Source organism: Panthera leo, chromosome B4 (assembly GCF_018350215.1).
Source record: "Panthera leo isolate Ple1 chromosome B4, P.leo_Ple1_pat1.1, whole genome shotgun sequence".
NCBI classification, from domain to species: Eukaryota; Metazoa; Chordata; class Mammalia; order Carnivora; family Felidae; genus Panthera; species Panthera leo.
This window is the reverse complement of record NC_056685.1, coordinates 3,990,639-4,015,269: the sequence shown is the minus strand read 5'-3', so window position 1 is coordinate 4,015,269 and position 24,631 is coordinate 3,990,639. Positions and strand designations below refer to the sequence as shown.

At 41.9% G+C, this 24,631-nt stretch overlaps 1 pseudogene; it reads right to left on the bottom strand.

Annotated features, from left to right (window-relative positions):
* LOC122224099 overlaps window positions 1-24,631 on the bottom strand; it is a 149,370-nt pseudogene that overhangs the window by 81,081 nt on the left and 43,658 nt on the right.

Below are 24,631 nucleotides of genomic sequence, written 5' to 3'. Positions count from 1 at the left end.
GACTCTCCCCCAGGATATCTGGCTGGAAATTCCTTGCCTTTCAAGGCCTGGCTCAAATCTCAGCTTCTCATTAAGACCATTCTCTTCAAACACCATCCCTACCGAAGAATGTTAATCTCTTATCATGCTTTACCATTTTTTCCTTAATTTCTAACATACTACATAATTTACTTACTTCCATATTTATTATTTATCATCTGTCTTCCTCAGCTAGATTTGTACTTTATTTTATGATATATGCAGGCATTGCCGCGGTGCATAAATGGTGCTTAATAAATATTGATTAAATGAATGATAAATGATTCTGTTTCAAAGATAAGTCTACAATTAATATATGAAATAAAACCATTTTAAAAAAATGTATTCTCCCTTCCTAATTTATCCCAGACTTTCCCTGAACCTCCTATCATCTTTCACTATTTAAATCAGGGCACACTCAGGGATCAACACGCTTTAATCTCCACCGTGTACCTGTGAAGCACGTGCCAGGCCTCACAGTCGGCTTCCTTAACCAGCCGCTTCTCTCTCTTGAAGGTTAGAGCCCAAACTGACAGAGGCTTCATTTTTATGTGACTACACGTTAAGTCACGTACATTGGCGTTTAAACAGTTGACTAAAAGATCAAGAGCAGCCACAACAAAAAAGCTCAGGAACAAACCAGAGCGGTTTTTACATGTCTTCTTAGAGAGTACCCAACCAAGCCTCCATTAGCCAGCTGACGCGGCCGTCACAGAATACCCGGGCTGGACGGCTTCGAACAACGGACGTCATTCCTCACACTTCTGGGGGCAGGAACTCCAAGACCAAAGTGTCTGCACCAATGCTACCTTGAGGGCTCAGCCCTCAGGACTTCATCACCCCCCAAAGGCCTCACCTCCTGACACCGCCACATTCAGGGTTAGGGCTTCAACACGGGAATTTTCAGGGGACACCAACATTCATCCATAATACAGTCTAATAATGCTTCTGGTGACTTCATTAGCTCGCTCTGACTCTTCTATATTACTTTATAAATATTTAAGTAAAATGTATTAACAGTGAGGTTCATCAGGGAGTCAGAGTAATGAACAGGAAGTCTGAAATCTGCACCTGAAATTGCTGATTTTGCAGTTTTGCTTTTGAGTAGGAAAACTGGACACAAATCTTGGGTCACCGAGTTATTAACTTCGTCATGTATCCTGTACTCTTGCTTTGTCCTCAAAACGACATCTCAAATCTTCCACTTAACACTCCCATTGTCCTCCCAGACCCTGATGCATGACCGTGAATAATTCATTCTCCTGCTTTAACCTCCGTAGGATCTCCATCCGCAACCCTCCATTCCACTACCGGGAACCAGAGCAGTAAGGCTTTCACAGACCCCCACACCGACGAAAGCTTCCACGCGTCCTCTAGGGAAGCTAGCAGACAGGCTCGTGGCTGGCACGTGGTACATCCTGAATACACATTTGAAAGGATTCAACAATCCTTTTCATCATGACTGTGCAAACTGTCTCTAAACATTTTAGCCAGGAATGGTGGAGAAACTTGACTCCGGTCATAAGAAAGAACAGAAGTCTGCTGGAAAAAACATTGGGGGCTCTTGTGTTTTGCAGACCTAGAGATGAGGCTGGCAAAACCAGTCCACCTCTCCCTCTACCCTGAACAGAGAGGTGATGCCTGAGAGTGAGCAGGAAGCAGTGATACGAAGACACTGGGTCTCATGTTGTCGAGCTGCTGAAGCAATAGTGGCCATCACACTCTTGTGGCTTCTTAGGAACAAAGCATTCCTTTTTTTTTAACATTTATTTTTGAGACAGGGAGAGACAGAGCATGAATGGGGGAGGGTCAGAAAGAGAGGGAGACACAGAATCTGAAACAGGCTCCAGGCTCTGAGCTGTCAGCACACAGCCCGACGCGGGCTCACGGACTGTGAGATCATGACCTGTGCCGAAGTTGGACGCTTAGCTGACTGAGCCACCCAGGTGCCCCAGGAACAAAGCATTCCTAACGGAGACAGTTCTTTATTCAGACCTAAAACGCTGTAAGAAACAAGCTGGTGCAATCTAAAACTTTCTTAGTGAACATTACAAAGAAATACACACACAGAAAAAAAAATTCCAAAAATACTCTGAAGTGATTGCTGTGAAAAAAGACAAAAGACTTATAATCAAATGTCAGGGAGAGTATGGACGTTGTAATGGACACAGCAACTATTTTTAGTATCTACGTTATATCTAAAATGACTTGTCACATGTTAGCAAAGCAAGACCAAGGTTTATCACAAAGTCGATGCACATATTAATCACTGATCACTAGCAGTGACCAATTCTGTATAAAAACTTTGCCTACTTACCTAAATGGGCATGTTCATCCTCATCCCTTAATGGGCCTCACTGTTTTTTGGGTCAGATATTTGAAGACACAGTTAACCTTAAAGACATGTGAAAGCCCTGGGCTATGTTCTGAGTTACGGCCAAGGTGTCATGGCCACAAGAAATGTGATTCATCTGAAGTTGTTTTATCAGAGAAATTATAGGTTCTTCTTTCTACAACTAGAATGCTTGAGCCCTCCGTCAAAGCAACTTTCCAAAACTAAGACTGAAAACTGAAATCAAAGTCAGAACAAGTTGACACTATGTTATATTATAATTCCAAACAGGAAATAAGCCATTAAAATAGTGATTGATGATAACAGCTCTGTTCTATTTGGCTCAGGCGCAAATAATAGGTTTCAAAAGTCTGAAACGCACATGTTCTATGTTCTGGCTTCCCTAGTACTGATGGTATAGTCTACAAAAGGATATATAAAGCAAGTAAGTAAAATATACAGGGAGATTTTCAATATTAGCTGAAACCATTTTGACTGTTGAATATACCGATAGCTAAGTTGGAAAGGGAAGATTTTCTGCTACTTTGAGAACCATTTTCCTTTGACAGTAATTCAAGGCAGCATCTGTCATAGACTCTAAGTCTAAAGTTCTCTGTTGTCCAGCAAGAGAGCGGGATGCAGGATTAAAGTGAGAGATGGCTAATGTCCAGGAAAAGACAAGAGCCCTGAATAAGGGTCCCTGCCCCGTTTTTATCAGGATCAGAAGGCTTACAAACATGGCGATGGACGTGCACAAAGATACAATGAATTTGTGAACATTAACCTGTGGATGTGAGGGGAAGGGGATCCCGAAGATATTTGGGGTTAGGGGTTTAGGTTAATACAAAACAAAATCTGGGTGCTGGGCAGTCAGGAGGAGGGTTGTTTACAGAGGACATGAGGCATCACCTCTGTTTATCTTAGCTAGCCTAGGCGATGAGACAGGGGGGAATAACCTCAGGGTTGGCAAGGCACCTGTTCTTTTGTTAACCATCTCTGCTCTGGGCTGCTTTTCCTGCAATGCAGTGGTCCATAGTCCAATTTACCTGTTTACCTAACTTGGTCCTTTCCTCCTGTGAAAGCAGCTATGGTACTAAATTGGGGGTGCTTCCACCCTGAATATCTAATCTTATTTATTTCATATACCTATGTATTGGGCACCTTTGTGCCTCTATTTCAGGGCCCTTTGCCCCTCCCTCTACTCTGGGGGCTCTACACCCCCTCTCTATTCTGGGGTGCCAATCTTGTTTACCCAAACTCGGGTGTGAGCATTCTATGGCTTTGTATCTCTTTATGCCTTGTTAACCCATTGGTGCAAGCTTAGGGAATTCCTAAGCTTATTCCCCACAAGCATCTTCAAATCTAAGATTTGACTGACAAGCACACACATGGAGGAAAGGCAACCTCGATAAAATAAAATGAACACCGGCCTTCGAGGATCTGGGAATAAAACTGCTATCATTGCTATTGACTCTTTGGTATTTAATGTCTCTGAACCCATTTGCTTTTCCAGAAGGCAGGAAAGCTCAGTGGAGTAGAATTTAAGCTTTAGAATCAGACATCCCTGCTCCTTCACTTAGGAGCTCTGTGTCAGTGGCAATTCCAGTTAATGCGTTTAATCTTCTAGTTCATCTGTGAAATGGGGATAATAACACTCATCACAGTGGCACCATGATGACTGAATCTGTAATGCACAGAGAGTACGTACTGTATGTACTAAGTGGACAGGGCGCACAAGAGTGGCTGAAATGAAAACATGATGCAGTCATAGTGTGTTAGTCTAGTATTACATATTATAACATACTATGTTGAAATATATTTGTTTCTTACAACGGTAGTGAAGTATAACTACACTATGCTATAGTGACAGTATTAGAATGGAGGGTAGCATGATCCTGTTTGACTGAACGGTAAGGTCTGAAGTGCAGATCCAAGAAACTTTCCAGTCCCTTCCATCACATGCTCTGATGTTTTTACTGTGTGCATGGAGACATTGTAGTGCATACTAAGAGAGATTTAAGAGAAACCTTTCGGGACTGGTCACTGTCTTCCAAATGAGTGATGTTCTGTCAACAGCAAGAGCAAAGAGGCATGGATACATAGTGTGGATCATTTCTGAAGGAGAAGACCAGAAAAGAGGTTGATTAGGTGAGACCTGGTGGATGAAATTCCCCCCGCCCAGTGGGTCAGAAGGGGGCAAAGAAAGGAAATGTCATGCAGAAGTCTGTGGTTTCGCGGATGTGGTCTAGAAAGGATAAGGCCCTTGACTGTGACTGATGGTTCTATAAGAGAACAGGGGGCAAAACTAGAAAATTCAGGCTGAGATAAGAGTGTTAAAGCTCATTAATCTTGGCACTGAAAATTCATACTCTATGAGGTTTTCTTGGTTTAATCATAAAAGAATTTAAGGGCAAATACCACTGTAGTGCCAGTGTGGAACAGAAAGCATACAGACTCCTGAGTCAGATTTGATTGAAAACCTACTGCTGCTTCCTGTTAGTTGTGGGAGTTTAGACAACTAATTCCAGTCATATCCACAAAAAAGAGGAATACACGTATGACACAGAATTATAACAAGGATTAAGTGAATTAGTAGGTATCAATCAACACTAATTCCAATTTGTTCCATTTAGCAGGGAGATACATCTTGCACTTACAGTGCAAATCTAATGTCTGAGACACAGATATTGCACTGAGACATAAGCAATAACTTTTTAAACAATGAATCTGAAAACTTTTATTCAGGTTTAAAATATCACGTATCTATCAGCACTGGTGTTAGAAAGGGGGTAATGGAATAATTACATGCTAAAAGTGTCCCTTACTGTATTTCTGCCAGATTGAATTAATTAGTATTGGAGCACCGGTGTTCCACACTATACCACAGGCTCTTAGAAATATCACTTAGCTACTCAACTTGGCTTTTGTGATTAGTCAAAAGTGGGGATGGCTGGGGATACAAAGCCACTGAATCATAAGTGACCTCACTGCAGAGGCACGAACACAATAGCTTCTGAAGTGAAAGAAAATCATGATGAGCTTCTGAAAAGGTTTCTGCTAAAGCAGCTGTCCTCACATTCAGTAGTTTGATGGCAATACTACATGGCATTAATTTCAGCCAAGCAAATGATTAACTTCAACCTGTCAAGATAATTAAGTGATGGAAGAAAATCAGCCTGTCAATACTAATTTCTTATTAATTTCTCTAGTCAGGTAAAATTAGTCAAGACTGGTAAAATCTTAAAAAGTGGGGAATCTTTTTTAAAAAAGTATAACCACATGTACATATTAAATTATGTAAAACATCTAACGCGATGAAAACAGACCGTGGACGATGCTTGCTAAAATCTTAATGCATGGAGTTTAAGTGGCAAAGAGAGATACCTGATTAATGCAGGACTGTATACACTTGGTGTTGTGGAGAAGAGGTCCAGGAAGAGAACGAGACTGTGCAATGCCAGTTAGGTTTTGAGGTATGAAATCAATTTCAAAAAGAACAATCTGACATCATATACGTTGGCTATAGTCAGTATCCGCCAGAAATAAAATAAAAACAGAGACAACAAATCTATCACTTGGGTGGGCTAGGGTGAGCCCAGCTACATGATGCACACGGGCGGCTCAACCAGAGAGTTCGAGGTCTCATTCACTGGTATGAACTAAGATTCATTTAAGCAATGATTTTTCAATAATGGAGTGGAGCCCAAACTACCCTCAATAAAGAGTGCAGTAGTAAGCTTAAGCGTTATTTCAGTAAACCTTTGAGAGAGGGTTTAGAGAAGTGTTGAATCCTGAGGCCCCAAACTACACTCTTCATTTAAATTTGTCAGCTGAGGAGAAGAATGAAATGTTGGCATTCTGTCTGTTGAGGAGAGGGAGAAAGTGAGAGGGAGAGAGAGAAAGGAGAGGGGAGGGAGAAGGAGAACAGGGAAGGGGGCGGTAGGAAGACCACGGTAGAAACACACTATCTTGTTCTCTTGCATCACCGCCATGGCCATGGGAAGAGTCTATGTGGCTAGCTTGCTGATTTCAGGAGAATGAGCTACTTGGAATGGGGTGGGAATGCCCCAGAGGAGCCCTGCGTGACCAGCTGACTCATACCTAAGTGACAGAGGCATGGCAGAGCCCAGCCAAGATCAGCACACCCACCCGGCCAAGCCTGGCATGTCTCCTCAGCCTCAGCTGACGCAGAGGTGTGTGACAGCACGGGACTCTTGTGCACAGCGAATGTGGGGCTGGCTTGTGAAAAGGCATTTTATGGCAATGGTTGAATGATTCTTAGGTAAAGATCCAACGCTATGAGGTTAATGAATCTAGAAGCTGCGTAAGATAAATGAATACATAAAATGCATTTACTTAACATGAAAATGTAGATGAATATGCATTAGCACTGGAATAAACATTATATGTGATATGCTTAGAAATCCAATATAATACGTGAAAGTAGTAAAATATTGCAAAATAACAAGGTAATTTGATTCTAATGTCCTAAAAAATGCATATACATATAAAAGAACACATAAATGATGAAAGCATTAAATGTATTCAATACAAACAAGGATAATTCAAAAATAGAGCTCTTTGATCAGTATCACTTTGTTATTAAAAAAATATGTTGTTTGCAAAAAAGCACAAAATTTTTAAATTTGTTTTCATTTGCGTTAAACATTTTTATTTATTTACTACAATGATACTTCTATGGTATCCTTGAATATAATTTATTAAAACCTCCATTCCTGTAGATGTTCAGTAACTTATATAGATGCATGATAGAGTTTACATTTGGTAAAATACACTGAATAATTTCCCTTTAGCACAGATGCTTTATTATTAAAATCTGCAATGTGGCTAATAAGTTTTCTGGGTAAAATAATCACAATCCATGACCCAGGCTAGATTGTCTGGCATACCTTCTCGTTCTAACAGTCTAAAATCTATTCAACTATTTCAGATGTCTCTTTTTGAGACTGACCATGAAAAATGAGCTTTATTCTTCTGTGGAGAAGGCATTTACCCACTTCATGCTCTTAGTCAGAAGGGATGGAAAGGAAGGGGTTTTGGGACACTGAGTTGACTCTAATAAAACGTCTATCTTTATTCACTATCAATTTGGGTTATCTGATGAAAACGTGTATAATAAAAATGCCATCCATTTACAAACATTGGCCCAGGGAGGTCCTATTTTTAAAACAAAATTGTCATCTATACAAGCTGGCGTAAAAGCCCCAAAAGAAATATTAAATAAATTATTCAAGCAGGCATTATAGAAATCATTAGTGACATCTACATTTTTAAGATCCTTGCTCCTTTATTAAAACAAAAAGTTTGCTTAACCTAGAGGTGATAGTTTTTGCAAACCCATCAGTAAATATTTTTCTCCCTTCATTTCCTCTTGGAATCTAAATCCTGGTCTCAGAGTACCTCTGGAGATCTCTGAGCAACTCTTCAAACTTTCCAGATTGCTGGATTCATGAAAAGGCACGATGTGACCTAGGAGCTGCCATTTGCAAATAAAGGTTCTTGTGACTCTACCATACATCCTTCCTCCTTTTGGTCACGGAATCTCCATCTTGCTCTGGGGAGTGTCCTTTCCTCCGTTTTGTGCCACCTTACACGCTCAATCAACATGTATAGTCCACAGCCATCTGATTCTTTTCCAAGGAATCTGAATCCCATGGAGGAATGCAGGGAGTGACAGGTGACTGATTCCTAGCAGTGCCCCACTAAGGCTGCCCATCGGTTCTGGCTAACCTGGTTCTGATTCTTCCAGTTAGTCAGGTTTGTCTTCAATTAGATGAGCTACATAAGCTGACATCTGTCTGCCTCTCAAAACTTAATTACAACATCTACTCTGTTTCTCATTAAACTTCAGCCATCTCAGTCTCCTATTCCGTCCCCACAGGGCCTTTGCACTTGCTCCTTCCCGAGAACAATGCCTGCTGTGCCAGCTGTCACGGCTCCTTCTTGTCCTTTGCTCCCTAGTTCAAACATTATTCCTTCAGAGAGGCCTCTTCTCATTATATTATACAGCAGTGTGCTTCCCAGGCCACTGTCACTGTTACTCTCTGTGATGGCTCAGCACATTATGGCCCTCAGATGAAATCAAGCTCACCGCCTGTTGTTACTGTTGTTTTTTAATGTTTTTATTTATTTTTGAGAGAGCACAAGTGGGGGAGTCTTTTTAAATTTTTTTTTAACGTTTATTTATTTTTGAGACAGAGAGAGACAGAGCATGAATGGGGGAGGGTCAGAGGGAGAGGGAGACACAGAATCTGAAGCAGGCTCTAGGCTTTGAGCCGTCAGTGCAGAGCCCGATGCGGGGCTCAAACTCACGAACCACGAGATCATGACCTGAGCCGAAGTAGGATGCTTAACCGACTGAGCCACCCAGGTGCCCCAGGGTTTTTTTTTTTTAAATAAACTTTTATCGGAATGCAGCTGTACCCATTTGTTTGGTAGCATCCGAAAATGGCAAAGTGGAGCATTTGTGACAGTATGTCTTGCAATGCCTCACGTATTTTCCATCTTGTCCTTAAAAGAAAAAAATTTGCTGGCCCCTGCTTTATTCTCTTTATTTCTCTTTTTATTTCCTCATATAACTCATCCTCATCTGCAATGGTCTTGTTCATAGTTCAGCTGATAAGTATCTGTCCCTACTACCCGGCACTGAAGAGTTCTGGAATTGGGCTACTAGCCTGCTTTTAATCAGTTATGTGTCTTTAATGCCTAATCCAATGCCTGTTGAGAGCGGAACTCAACCAGCATTTGTGGAATCGATGGGTGAGTAAATGAGTCTGCCTCTCGTCAACCTGTGCTCAGTGAGTATTAGCCGCACCACCCCTAGCATCCAACATGCGCTGCCAGTGAAACGTCCGCACTTTCCTCTCTAGGGCAGACCCGCTCGTGCAATGCCTGTTTCACAGCCCTAGTCGACGTACCAGGAACAAATTCACCCCAGGTACAGTTAGGGGAGTAGGAGTGGGCACTCAGCTCAACAGCAGCCAGTAAGCAGACCAGCCAGAGCACGAGGACCACAGGCATAAAGAGGAACCAGATCACAGGACCCGTTACACATCTGTGGGTTTTGTTTTGTTTTGTTTTTGAGAATTGGAAATTGGAAATGTGGCTCAGGAGTCGCATTTGTCTCTCCTGAGAGTTGTGCTCTATGCATTGTTGCATTAAACCCACTTTTTATCTGAGCTAGTTTGAGTGTCTACGTGTCATATGCATCCAAAGCAAAAAACTCAATATATCTAAGCTTTACCGAGCAAGACGTAATAAATACACATAAATAAATAAATGCAGGCTAACTAACCAAACCAGCTCTACTCTCACGGAAACACGGAACGTGTGCCTTACGAACGAGCAGCCGCATAGCTTGACGACACGCTGTAGGAGGCAGCGATTGCAAAACCCCGACACAGTGGCAGACGCCCTAATGAAGACCAGACTGTCTTTCTGAAGCAATCCGTACTAATCAGTTACTTAAAGGTGGAATCCCATGTCATTAGAGTGACTAATAATAGGAAAATCTGAGCATGCTTATGGTAGCATTTTTGCTTTATCACTACAGACATAAAACAATCTAACCATCTCATTTCTGTTAAAGAAGTACAAAGAAGTGTGGTTTCATTACTTTTTTTTTTTTCTTTTTCTTTCTGGGAGTAGTTGCCTTTACTGCAGTTAATGTGAAAGATTAAATGAGTATGGCAATGAAATAAAATTCGCGTAATAAAAATGTATTAATTAAACACCCAATTTGTGCCCTATTTTCTTCTTGTGTCTAGAGATCTATCAATGAATAAAACTGTCAAAAATATATATGGTCATAGGTGTTAAATTGGGTCACATAAAACTCATGTCATAGGAACATTAAAAGACATTTAGATATTTTGGAGAAAATATAAATTATAAGACATTTAAAACCAACAACAGTTTGAACAAACTGCGATTTACCCCTCACCATGAAGGCTAGATAGTCTAGAAAACAATTAGTAGAAGAAAATTTGGCTGGGCGCCTGGGTGGCTGAGCGTCGGACTCCTGCTTTCAGCTCAGGTCACAATCTCGAAGTTCGTAAGTTCATGCCCCACATCGGGTTCTGTGCTGACAGCATGGAGCCTGCTTAGGATTCTGTGTCTCCCTCTCTCTCTGCCCCTCCCCAGCTCACACACACACACGTGCTCTCTCTCAAAAATAAATAAACTTCAAAAAAAGAAGAAAGAAGAAGGAGGATACTTGTCATGTAACATTCAAACTTTCTGTAAAAATAAGCTAGACAAAAATTTGTTTTATTTCTCACTTTCTATTACTATAAGAAAATATCTGCCAAATATTTTGTATATTATTCTGTAAGAGAGAACAGGATTTTGTCACTGTTATGTTAACAATATTTTCTTTTCTAAGTTTTGTCATCCAATTTGCTTGGATGACAATCCAGTTCAGATTTTCTCCTTATATCAACTATCTCATGTCTGTTCTTTTCTAGTTATATTAGTCTTTTCCCTATTTCTTATATAACCCTGTTATTTTACCAATTTTCTTTGTTTTCTTTTGTTTATGTATTCTTGAAAACTGCTTTGATCTACTTCTTGTCCATTTTTCATGTAATCGTTCCTTTTTTCCCCAAATAAATCCCCCAAATTATTTATTTTTATATTGTTTAAACACACTCCCCTCAGACTTCTTATCCTGAAACAAATAACTCACATATTTTGTTCAGATACAGTTCTTCAAAGAGAGGTAATTTCCATGTACTAAGTTATAATCATTCATAACAGTAAAAACATGACAACAAAGTATTTCAAAATCTGTAACACAATTTTGAGGTGGATCCAGAGGCTTAAACGGTAGATCATGAATCAAGTTCAAACAGCAGTCATCAGACAACACAACTACATTTTGCAGTCTACATATGAAGCCCGCCTAATTTTACCCTTGTGATCACCAACCGTGGAGAGCAATGCTGATTCCGGATAAATCTGATACACATGTACATCAAGTCTGTTAAAAAGTATTTGAATGAACTAATGGCGCAAACACACCCTTTGAATGTGCCCAGCACACGAGTGGCACAGGCAGGGCATGGGCATGGGCAGTGGGTCTCAAGCCTGAGAAGGCTTCCTGAACGGCGGGACTCACGAACTGAGTCTTGATTTGGAGACAGCGGTGATGGAGAAGGAGAGTAAACACCCGTGGGAGAAAACAGGAATGTCAGACTATGGTAGATTCCACGAAATGTAATTAGTTCAGGGAGGCTGGGGAATGTGGGCTCTGTCTGAAGTGGCAAGAATTCCAGGAATCAGATTATGAAAATCCCCCTGAGCCACAGAATGGGTTCTCTCCTGAAGAGAGAGAGGATCCAGTGAGGTGTCTTCAACCGGGAAGAGTTGCGTTTTCAAAGAGTGGTGGAGAAAGACTTGTCAGTTTTCTGGCTGGAAGGCTGATAGACTGGTTCCAAGGTAGGAGGCTAGGAGGAGCAGGGAGGTTCTGAGCTGAGCAGGGGGCAGGCTCTGGAGGAAGCAGGCGGGAGGGCTGTCTGCTAAGGCTGCAGGATGGTGGGCAGGCACCTGCGTTTCTGCCTGCTGATTCACTTCCTTTTGCCATTCATTTTGACATACTGTAAGCATTTCTTTCGTCAAGTACATGTATTTGTTTAATTAATTATCACGACAAGGGCTGCTCTGGACCTCTTGCCAATCTTCCACTTGCTAATGAGGATCCACTGCTTATGTTCTTATTTTATTTTATAACTATAATACTCTCTACGCATTCTCATCGCCAAACCTGAACATATTGGCAATCTACTTTAAATATAAGCCTCGGGAATTAAGTTCAGAGGAGGAAAAGAAAAAAAAAAGGACAGTAGAAACTGAATGGAACTCCTAGAGGTGCTGGCAAGTTGAACAGAGATGAAACTATGCTTAAACAGCATGTCTCAGTCAGTTTTAACACATGTTCAAGGCTGTCCCCACCTCTCAAGAAAGTCAGGCTGAACTTAACCTGATACACAGCAGGAAGGAGAGGCCAACTAGGCTTCAGGTGGGAGTAATTTCTGAGGGATCCAGGCCATTTGTTTTCCTACTTCTAAACAGTGAAGGTTGTGGACTGGGAAACATGGAGGCAGATAGATGCTTTCATGTCCTTGGGTGTGCACTCGTGAGGTGGGTTGCCAAGGATTTGGTTTTTCCGTGTGCAAGCCTCTCTTTCTCTCTCTCTCTCTCTATATATATATATCCCATAAGGTTACAATTATCACTAAGTTAATTTACTTTTAGAAACCAGATTGTCTCTAAGTTTCTCAATTTATTCCGAACGTCCATCCACTTTCTTATTTTCTACACTAACTCGAGAATCTTTTTTTTTTTTTCTGGATCCATTACCAACTGCACCTAAATGATTTCTTGCACTCAACATGTTTCAAAAATATTTATAAGTTTGTTTTGTTTTGTTTTTTTTGAGTAGGCTTCACGTCCAGTGCAGAATCCAACGCGGGGCATGAACTCACACCCCTGACATCAAGACCTGAGCCAAGACCAAGAATCAGATGCTTAACCGACTGAGCTACCCAGGCGCTCCATGTTTAAAAATTATTGACAACACATATGAATATATCTATAACACTAAAAAGTCCCAGTGATTTGCTCTTCAACCAATTTAATTAACAGTACAGGTAACATGTATGGTTCTCTATTACTCCTTCTACGTGTATTGAATTTCTCTCAGGAGAAAAGAAACACTATAGCTCGCGTGAATTTATTATTTTTTCTTACACCGTACGTTTCCAATGCCTTAAATGGCAGTTTAGATGGGCTTCAAAATACACAGGATGTGAAATATTTTTAAAACAAATTTTCTCACAACATGCTATGGAGTGAACAAAATTATTTCCTATTACAATTTTGAAAAAAAAAAATCTTTATTGTAGGTCCTGAAGTAGGAAATATAGCTCATGATCCTGCAGTCTAATAAAGATCACAGTGGGCTGACTGTATAACATCTCGATTATTAGTTCTTGGCAAATTTCTCTCTAGGGTACTATTCTAAAGTTGTAAATGTCTACATCTTGAGTCCCGTGGCATCGAACAGAGATTTTACATGACGTTTTTCTGGAATCAATAAAACATCAATGCTTAAAACTGACTTTGAGAACCACAAGATTTTGGAAGATCTCTACTACCTCAAGTTTTTATTGATGTTATTAGTAGTCAAAGCATTTAATGATGACCTATTTATGAGGCATTACATTAGGTAATAAATAAATTTATAGAAACTGGTGACCTATATTCTTAACCATATTCATTCTGTGAATCTAGATTCAAATATCTGACTCTCTCATAAAAATCTCCATATGTTTCTCTTGCCTATATGACAAAGCTCAGTATTTCCAATTCTGAACTCACTAATACACTCCTTAAAACTTAATTTGTGGGGGCACCTGGGTGGCTCAGTCGGCTGAGCGTCTGACTTCGGCTCAGGTCATGATCTCACAGCTTGTGAGTTCGAGACCTGTGTCGGGCTCAGTGCTGACAGCTCAGAGCCTGGAGCCTGCTTTGGATTCTGTGTCTCCCTCTCTCTCTGCCCCTCCCCTGCTCACGCTCTGTCTCTTGCTCTCAAAAATAAATAAACGTTAAAAAAAAAACCAAAAACTTAACTTGTGGAATTGAGATTCCAAGCGATCATTCCCAGTTAGAACACTTATCTTCTTTGGAAAGAAATCGTTTATTTGGGGAAAATAGCACATACGCACATAAAAAACTATTCGGCATAAACTTCAGTTCAAGAAAACACTATGCGACTGTTTCTGAAGGGCTGGCATGCATACCAGCTGTAGTCTGTGAGAAGATGATTGGTGGAACACAGTCCAATGCTTCATTTCATTTCTGTGTCTATGCTTTCACAACGAGTGTATACTATATCTAGGGAGGACAATTCAGAAATACCAAAATTCAGGGTATTTTTATATTTCCGACTCCTTCATTCTCTATTCCAGCTCCACGAGTAACAAATCTTTGTGGGTTTCAGACCCAACGGGCTTACAGTTGCCATATTCTAATCTGAACTCCCCTGGGTGGTCCCAGTGCTAGTCCCACACTCTAGTCCTTCATCATTCTTGGTGTCCGTGAGTTCCACACTCTTGGCCTCCAGTTCAGGTTCTGTCATTCATCTCCGTATTGCATTTATGTTTGTCAATTTCAGGACATTTCATGCTTCAAAAATCTTCAATGGATTCCCGTTGACTATATGATAAAGACAAATTATTCATTTGGCGTTTCTGTCATTCCCTAATTTAGAACTGGCTTTTTAGCTTCCCCTGGTTTTCTACCATAACATCATACACCTTATGATTCGGCCACACTGGACTCCATTCCTCTGCCCGCGTATTTGGGACCACCTTGCTTTTTCTCACCCCATTCCCTCACCCTTGAAACACCATCTTCTCTTTCTGCGTATTGAAATCTGATTTAATCATCACACTCCAGTTTAGAAGTCAGCTTCCATGGATGTTTTTACAATCTCTCCTCTGGCATTCTCCAGTACCACGTTAATCACTTTGTGAGAATATTTTCCTCTCTGCATTTTGCTGAGACATGGCTGCTTCTTCAACTAAATTATAATTTTAGGCAAAGACCGAGCATTATTCTCATTCTTATTTCCCATAGTTCCTACTTTATATTGGATGGACATATGAATCAATGAATGAATAAGATTACATTGTTATCGACAATAATGAAGGGCACACAAATCCCTGAGAAAACCCTGAGCCAGTTTACAGTTTTGAAAATTGTATGATGTGGTCATTCGGAAAATAAATGGTCAAATTATAGATTCAATGGATAATAAATTCTAGACTCCATTGATAATAATAACATTGTGGTAGAAACAGATTTATGAGATGCTCTGAAATATCATACCTCTCATAAGTATGTAAATTCCTAATTTCCACAGTTAAAAAGTGGTTGCATTCGAGAAATAATAGAGATGAACAGACATAATTCCAGAATATTTCTTTTACATTTTCCCTGCAGAACTTGGTAGATGTTATTGTGGTTCTGCTCAGCAAGATACGGTGTTTCATAAAGGCAAAAAAATAATTTCTTCTACACCGCATTTTATCTGAGTTAGGGTTAGGATGTCCCATTATTTTAATATCAATGAACATTCACTGACTATCTACTAAGGCTAAGGCACGGTGCTGGGCAGAGCAATCCGGTGGCAATCAAGGCAGAGCTCCGGCTCTATCCTGGCCTTCAGGAATTACAGGTGCAGACTCTTATTGTCCATTCTTATAAATGCTGTAATAAACGCTAGAGTTCAGGGAGGTAGGGCAGGATTTCTGGAGGAAGTGATATCTAAGATAGTGAAAAGATTGGGAGTCTAATGATATTAATGAGCAGCAAATAACACTCCAGAGAAGAAACAGTCTTTATGGGGGCCTGAGGTTGAGACCGAACGCGAAACGCTATGAACAAACAGAACAACAATCAGTTGGGACGGATCAAAAGAACACTGGGGCAGCAAGCTTGTTCAGAACTGGTACAGCTTGTGGGTAAGTACCGCAGACACCATCCTGAAGACACGGGCCAGTGGCGTATAAGTAAATTCCCTGGGAGTGTACTGTGGAAAGATTAGAGGCAGGTGCTGTTAATGGGGGCGGGGGCGGGGGGGCAGGGGACAGTAACCTGGTTGGCATATGGTGCTGACCCAAAATAGTGACAGTGACAGAAAGCAGTTAATAGAGTTGAGAGATAGTAAAGGGTTTAGAGTCAAGCAGATTTGGCTACTGATTTTCATATTAAGGGTAGAGGGAAGAAAGTGGGTCAAAGACGAGGCTTAAATTTTGTCATGAACAAATTCGTGTCATCTGGACTTGAGGGAGAACTTGGGTGAGGAAGGGAAGAAATAACCTTCACTGTTTAGCCTACTCTTGTTTGGGGCTCTCTGTTACACTGTAGCATGACCAAGAGCTTTCTAACTGATACAGGCCACGAGGAATAACATGCACGCATATATCTCCCCACACACCCCTCTACCAGTAACTGTTATTAATAGCTACAGCATGCACTTCTAAAAATCAGTAACAACAAACAACAACAACATCGCTACTGAATTTCTAAGTAAGGCTACACAGGATGGGGTGGGGGGAAGGACCTGAGCGCTGGAATATCAAGAAACAATCATACCCTTTCTCAAGGTGAAGCAAAGTGAGATCCTGGAGGGATAGGGGGACAATGGAACCTGGGGATACAGTCCTTCTGGTTTCTGGGGAGATCTCACTAATTAGGCTGCTTCCTGTGGTGAATAAAAGAAAAAAAAAAAACCCACCCCCACCCCCCAACCAAACCCAGCTGAGTTTCTAGCTACATATGTAGAAGGTATATATAAATAAATGTATGTACAAATCAGTACACAAATGTACGTAAATGTGTATACACATATTTGTATTATGAAGGGTATACTATGTTTATACTTAATATTGTTATTAAGGGGTTGTGGTGGCCTCAAGGCAGGCAGGCAGGCAGGCAGGGATGGCCTGCGTAGCCCTTACGGGCAGGTCTGAGAGCTGAGCCCCCGGCCAGCTTCTCCCCAGCAGCAAAGCCGACACTGGCTTCGCGTGTTAAGCCTGAGGAAACTTCACGGGATGAGGCTGAGGCTTTCCCTCCGTTGTGACTAGCGTGCACATTTACACCCACACTTTTTCTGCCCACACACCTTCAATCCAAGCCACTACAGCTTTCCGCCCTCTCAGCAACTGGCCTCCCTCTCTCCTGCGCCGTTTTCTAAGCCAGGCTTGTTCTCGACCCCTGCGCAGTGATATCACAGCCACCAGCAGCCACAGGTCAACCTCCAAGTGTCACAAGCAGGACCCTGTCGGTGACAGGAAACCACGTCCTGGGAAGAAGAGAAAAGGCTGCCTTCAAAGGAGTCCCCGTGCACTCGGAGTCCATGAGCCAAAAGGATATGCAGAGATGCTTCAACATTTTTCAGGGCTGGTTTCTTGGTTTTTATTCAGCTCTGGTGCTGACGGACAGGGACTGATACCGACGCCCGAGGGCAAAAACCCCACTTCCCTTCAGGAAGGGGCATGTCTGACCATGATGCCCAACAGGGTGTAACCTTAGACTCTCTGTTTGTTGTCCTTTTTATTCCTTTATTGTCGTTGGCCTTGTGCTGGGTTTGTTTACCAAAGATTTATTTTATTTAGCTGAACACTAAAAATGGAAAACTTTGCACATAAAAAAAGAAAAAAGAAAAGAAAAGAGAAACGGAGAGAGAGGCAGGCAGGCTCTGGGCGAGGCGGGGCTCGGTCTGGAGCGCCACTCACGGGGCTCACGGTTCCATGGGCGCCGATGAGGTTGGTGATGGTCAAGGTGCCAATGCACCGGAGTTGGGGGAGGGGTGAAGTGTCCCACAGGACACACGTGTTTTTCGATTCGTAAGTAGAATAAATTTCATTAATAAAGATCTTCCCACACATCCAGAGCAAACAATTAATGGGTTCCAAGGAAAAAAACCCCACATACAGTGGAATTAGAAGCATCCCAGGATAACAAAGAATATGTATAAATATGTACACCCATAATCACTGCCGTCTCAGGGAAACTTTTTTCCTTCTGCCCCTTCCTGGGCATCTTCTGCTTCCTGATAGTATTCTTTTTTTTTTTTTTTAACGTTTATTTATTATTGAGAGACAGACACAGAGGACAGCAGGGGAGGGGCAGAGAGAGGGGGAGACACAGAATCCAAAGCAGGCTCCAGGCTCCCAGCTGTCAGCACAGAGCCCGATGTGGGGCTCGAACCCACAAACCGTGAGATCATGACCTGAGCTGAAGTCGGGTTGCTCAACCGACCGAGACTGAGCCACCCAGGCGCCCCAATAGGATTCTGATCCTCATCAAGACGAGGGGTTCTTCTTGTCAAATCATCGATGTCACTGAAGCGCATGAAAGATTATATGGCTTAATAATAAGGATCTGAAAAAACACTAAAGTGAATGCGAATTTGAAGGCGGATGTGTCCTCCATATAAACCCTAATGTCGGCGTAATCCACGTGAGACTATGACAAAGCTAATGCTTGTGGACTTTTTTTTTTTTTTTCAGGAAAATCAAGTCAATGGGTTCCTTTCAATTTATAAATGAAGGCGTCGCATGGCCCCTGCTAGAGCCCAACACCGCTATCCCCGCCCATCTCCACGGTGCCCGTGTGCCGGCTGACGCACGCCCACTCCTGATGCGGGCAATGAATGGCGGCCAGGACTCTCCTTGCACTTCACTTCTATGAAAAATACTGCAGGAATAAGCCATTTTTGACTCTCATAAAAAATAAAAAAAAAAAAACACTTTAACATTGCCAGCAATGAATCTTTCTGAAAACTATCATCTTAAGGGTCACGGGCAACCAGTTTTCTTGTCAAATTCGCTGAAATTAAACTGAAAAAAAAATCCACTCTTTTAAGGGAAAGCCATGGGGGAATGCAGCAGGCTAACAGTGAGACGAAACCAAACTCCATCGTTTTGGGGGACAGGTTGCACTGACTGCCTCCTCCTCTGGGATATACAACCTGCCTCCCTCCCTGCTCTGGTCCCTTCACTTTGGAGACAATGGATCCTCACTGTGAATATTTCATGGGAATCTGACTCTCCTTTATGGCTTGGTCCTATTTTTCTTCCGGTTTCTTTACAGCTTTCACTGGTGATAAAATACGTTTCAGGTTGGACATACAGTAGGGAAAGCAGTGTTTCCCAGGGCTTGAGTCTGATAAAATGAGTTCAATTTTCCTACTGGTTTCTCTCGAGAGACAGGCAGCACCTACCTGTTTTCAGCACAGGGATAACTGGCACCCAAAGACTACTGTAGTCACAGTTATGCCAAAAGAAATTAAAATCAACAATGACATAAGACGTATTTACTATGGGAATATGAAATTTCAGAACAGAAATCTGTGCAATTTAACATACTGTTCACTGTCAGATAATGAAAAAAAAAAAAGCTAGAAGTTCTACTCACATAACTAACAGTTATGTGTACTGAAGACTTGCAGGGACTTTTCCTAACACGGCGCAGTTTCAAAAGCAGAGAAGAGAAAACCCCATCTGTTGCTGAAGGTGGAGGGGTGAATTCCTCAGTTATCATTTAGAAGATAAGCTGTGTGAGGCCCGTGGGAGCTTCCTCCCCTTTAAGCACATATATGTGAGTGGCTATTATAGTGTGGCTCTGTCAGGGGAACTTAGCAACGAGATAAAGTAACAGCTGTATATTTTGTAGAGAAGTTTGCTTAGGAAGGCAGTTGCCATGGGAACGCCCGGGACTAGCGATTGGATTTTGTGTTGTATGAAAGTGATGAGTTTACTTTGTCTGGATTATGTGCTTCGCACTGGCAACTTCTGGAGGGGGAAAAAAAAGAGAGAGAGAAAGAATAGTCTTTTCCGGACATTTGCATATTAAAAAGCAATCCGCGTCATTTTCGAAGAGACGGGGCACACATGTTCCTGCCAGGCTTCTTCATGGAGGAAGCACATGCTGACACCAAAAATCGCACGTTGTGCGAATTCCTATTTCCAAAGACCTCTGACCGCTTTGTGCTGCGGGTCCATCTTATTCAAATGCGTCTCGTTCAACTCCAAGTCCTCAGAAATTTGCCTAAAATACTTGCAGCTGGGAGATGTAAAAAAAATCTTATGAATGAGCAAAAACGAAGTGAATTATACTCCGTGGGGAAGTCTCTCAATGAAAAATCTGGTAGACAGGCTCTTGGTGGGGGTCGGGGGAGGGAACGGGAAACAGATGCTGGCTGATAAGAATTTGCTTATTTTAACAGGGAGACACCAGTGTATGTGCTGGGGTTCCAGTGAATGGGGGTCTGGCTCCACCATTTTCTCTCTGCAGGTGGCAGGACGGCAGCGAACTGAACTATCCTGATCAGAAGATGAGACGCATTTTCCTATTCCTTTTGTTCCGATGCAGGGATTCAAGATGGCCATGAGCCACGGGCGGGGGGCCTACAGAATAGGAATTTATCCCACAGTCCCACAGAGCCCGCCAAGGCCAAGGCTGCCCGCCACCAAGGAATGAACACCAAGGCAAGTTCACGCTCCCCTCCAAACCGCACCCCTGCCCTGCCCCCCAGGCTTCCAGGGCAAGCCTGAGCGAGAAAACCTGTTTTGCAGATGCCTAGACAGGGCTGGATGAGATCTGACACATCGAGGGGATTATTTATCTCGTCCTGAGTGTAGGAAAAGATCACCTCCCCACCAAGACCAAAAATCTTTTTGTTAAAGAGAAACTCAGAAAGGTTATGGGAAGACAGATGGAGAAGGGGCAGATTTTTTTGAAGTCAGGTCACTGCAAGGACTAGGACACTTGAGCCTACAGACCTTCAACAGTTTAGCAAAGTCTACCTTCCCAGGACGTGTCTTTTTTGAAGAGCAATAAAGTGGTTGAGTCTTGCTGTCTGAGCTTGGTTTTTCCTTTGAGATAGGAAGTGAGCTCCACAGTTATCCCCTCTTTATCCTTCCTTATTTGTTTCCTGACTAAGTCAAAAATTTGGGAGATGATGGGAGCCTCCTTGAATTCTTCTGTTGACATTTTTCAGGGCTTGCTGGCATGACTGGAGATCATTTTATAGGGAACTGCATCCTATTGGACCAGGGATATAACAGCAATTACAATGGGTGACATTGATTTAATGTGCACATGCGTCCACCACTGGGACTTCTAAGTACCACTGCACTGTTTCTTTGGAATAATACTGCAAAGCCAGTGCCACTGTAATCTCCCCTTTATAGATGAGGATACTGAAGGAGAGGCCCTGCAACTTGCCTAAAAGAGGCTCATTTTGGAGCTGGAACTTGTCAGGCTGCCACCCTGAAAGCTGAGATCCTGAGTCCATAACTACACTGGAAGGTGCCCTCACGTCCCACAACTCAGAGGACATCCTGGGCCACCCTCCGCACCTAAACAATCACCTCGTCCGGACTCTGAAGACCAAAGCTGCCGTGTACAGCTAAGAGTCGTGGAGCGTATCAGAGCTCACTCTCCAAACCGTATTATTCCATACACTTGTTACTCAATTTTCCTATTAATCGGGAAACTACTCAGCTATTTGGAAATGTCTTGAAGGTCCTAATGTACTCAACACACCATGACTTAATTTGACTGTTGCCAAACTATGTTTTAAAACTATTTCCAGTTGGGGCACCTGGGCGACTCAATCGGTTGGGTGTCCAACTCCGGCTCAGGTCATGATCTCATGGTTCATGGGTTCGAGCCCCGTGTCAGGCTCTGTGCTGACGGCCCAGAGCCTGGAGCCTGCTTCGGATTCTGTGTCTCCCTCTCTCCCTCCCTACCCTGCTCTTGCTCTGTTTCCCTGTCTCTCAGAAATAAATACACATGAAAAAAATTAAAGAAAAAATAAAACTGTTCCCAGTTGAAGTCCTTAAAATATATGTGAAATAAACAAAATCAGGGGTACACAGAAATGGAACATAGGGACTATAAGAATATAATTTAAAAAAATTAAAATTTACCCAGAGTCCTCTGAGTTTCAGAAAGTTTATCTATGGATAGGGTAACAAGCTATTATTTTGTCTTCACTTTGGATGTAGAAAGGAAAAAATAAGTTTATCTTGGAATAGAAATCACACAAGCTATATAATGAAGGGTATGTTCTGTCAATGCTTTGTAAGCCCAGGGTTTTGCCAGGAATTTAGTAAAATTTCTAGAAATTTCTTCCACGCAGAATCTTTCAAAAGGAGCTCTTGCTTTGAGGCTATAGCTCAAAATCCAAGGCTTCAGGTCAAAAGGATCAGGATGATTCTGTAGTTTAGTAATTCTGGAGATCCACACATTTATTTCAATAGCTGAAAGTGCTATAATCTGACACTTTTTTGCATAATCTCTTATTTAACAGCTTTCTATCAAGCCCTGGAAAATAATTTGACATTTCCAGAAACCCAATATTGCTTCTTAATACAATACTGAAACAAAAATTTTTTTTAGCTGAAATACCAAAATAATGAAATATGTGCTCCAATTTGGAAATAAGCAAATCAAAATTATACAGATGAAAATAAATGTGGAGTATTGATTTTAGCAATAATAGCTAGCATTACTTTCAGGGGAAGTTCTCTTTTCTTACTCTGTTGCCTTGACTTCACTTACCCTCCCGTCCCCGTTTCACTGAGTACGAAAAACTAGGAAATGGCTGCAGATTCAGTAGGATTTCCGAGCCCAAGAGAACACGGTGAGCCAGAGCTGATGCTGAACTGTATCCACCTGGGAAATGCCTTTAACTCTTCTGTTAACAAACCCCACTCACAGCAACACCACAGCTGTATTAGCACCGACGTGGCACCCTGCCTAGGTGCTAGTGGATGAGGCCCATTAGCTCTATGTCTGAGTTCTAGAAAGAACCGAGTTTTTGTATGTATGTATGTACGTATGTACGTATGTATGTATGTATGTATGTATTGTTAAGAGAGAGACAGCAAGTGGGGGAGGGAGAGAGACAGAGGGAGACAGAGAATTCCAAGCAATGTTCATGCTGTCGGCGCAGAGTCTGATGTGGGGTTCAAACTCAATGGAACGGGAGATCATGACCTTTGCTGAAATCAAGAGTCGGATGCTTAACCGACTGAGCCACCTAGGCGCCCTGAAAGAATCCAGTTTCTAATGTGGTGGAGGTGAGTTGTGCCTATAAACACTCGAGATGTATGGTCTTGTTGAAAGCAAGGGTGTGCAGCTCAAAAACATCACTCACAATTGACCAAGTCATTCTTGTACTAAGGAAGCTCTTTAAGAAATAACGCCAGACTTCACGAGGTGGCGGCTGAACTCTAGAACGAACTGCCAAGACTGCTATGAGTGTACATGCTGAGATTTTAGGAGACTCAGATATCTAGCACTGCTTGTCAAATCCAGACCAGTTCTGACATGGTTTATTTCCTAAGGCCCCCCCATAGGACTATCTTTCTTCCGGCTTCCGCTACATAGACGTCTATGGTAAAAGTTCGATCGAGATGTTACTTTCTGTTGAGATGGGAGAGGAATAGAAAGAGAGAACTAAGTTTTATGGTATGAACTTCTGGGTCACCAAATCCAATATTTGTTTAATTTCTTGCAGATTTTTGAGGTCGTACCACAAGTATACTTGAAATTCAAACTAACGTTAGCTCTGAAGAAATGTAAACTTGGAGATCTTATGTCCCCATAAGAAACTACTTTTAATACAAATAACATATTTTTTGAATATTTTGAATATGCTATTAAAAAGGTGTTTTAATTAACCAGACATGTTTTCATAATCGTTAATGTTGTTTTCCATTATAATTACAGTGAGAGTATTGGATTATCTGTCTACTCCCCACACCGCGGCCTCTTACTGGGAAACGACCCTTGCACAAATCCACATGGTCACATGGGTGACTCCCAGCACCTGTGACGGTCTTGTGTTTAGGCAACAATCACCTCAAACGGGGCCCACCTAATTAGACCAGGCCACCGACAGGTTCATTGCCAAGGAATCACAATTGGGGCTAAGAGGCTTATCCGATTTCTTGACCATATGCTGGATCCTTACCATGTTTGAAGCTTCTGGAAGCTTTGATCTCTACCATGTGGATGAGTGAAGACAGTGGCAAAGACACAAGCATGACGCCGACCCATAGAGGATGTCTTTCCAGGACCTTTCATTCCAGATGGGTCATTAAAATAACTCAAAGCATCTGCCATTCAGGTTGCCTTTCTTCTTCTCCAAGTGTTTCATTCTGAAAATAAATAAATATGTTTTAAAAATGTGTAAGTATGGGGCACTTGGGTGGCTCAATCAGTTAAACATCCAACTTCTGCTCAGGTCATGATCTCACAGCTCGTGAGTTCAAGCCCTTCATCGGGCTCTGCACTAACATCATGGAGCTTGCTTTGAATCCTCTGTCCCTCTCTCTCTTTGCTCCTCCTCCAGTCTCTCTCTCTCTCTCTCTCTCTCTCTCTCCCTCTCTCAAAAATAAACATTAAAAAAAAGATAAAGTGTGTTAAGTATGATACAAAAGGGTTTTCTGACATAAAGAATTATCAGAGACTCATGAGTGCAAATTACCATTAGAACAATCTGGAAGTAATGCCTCATTGTAAATTATCCTCAAAAAATTCACATTATGTCTTAATGAACAGCACAACAACAAATGTTCAGGAAAGCTAATTTGTAAGAGACGAAAACATCAAAACTAAAAGTAATTCAAATGTGACATAAATACACTCACAGGACAGGAGACGGTGGAAGAGGTT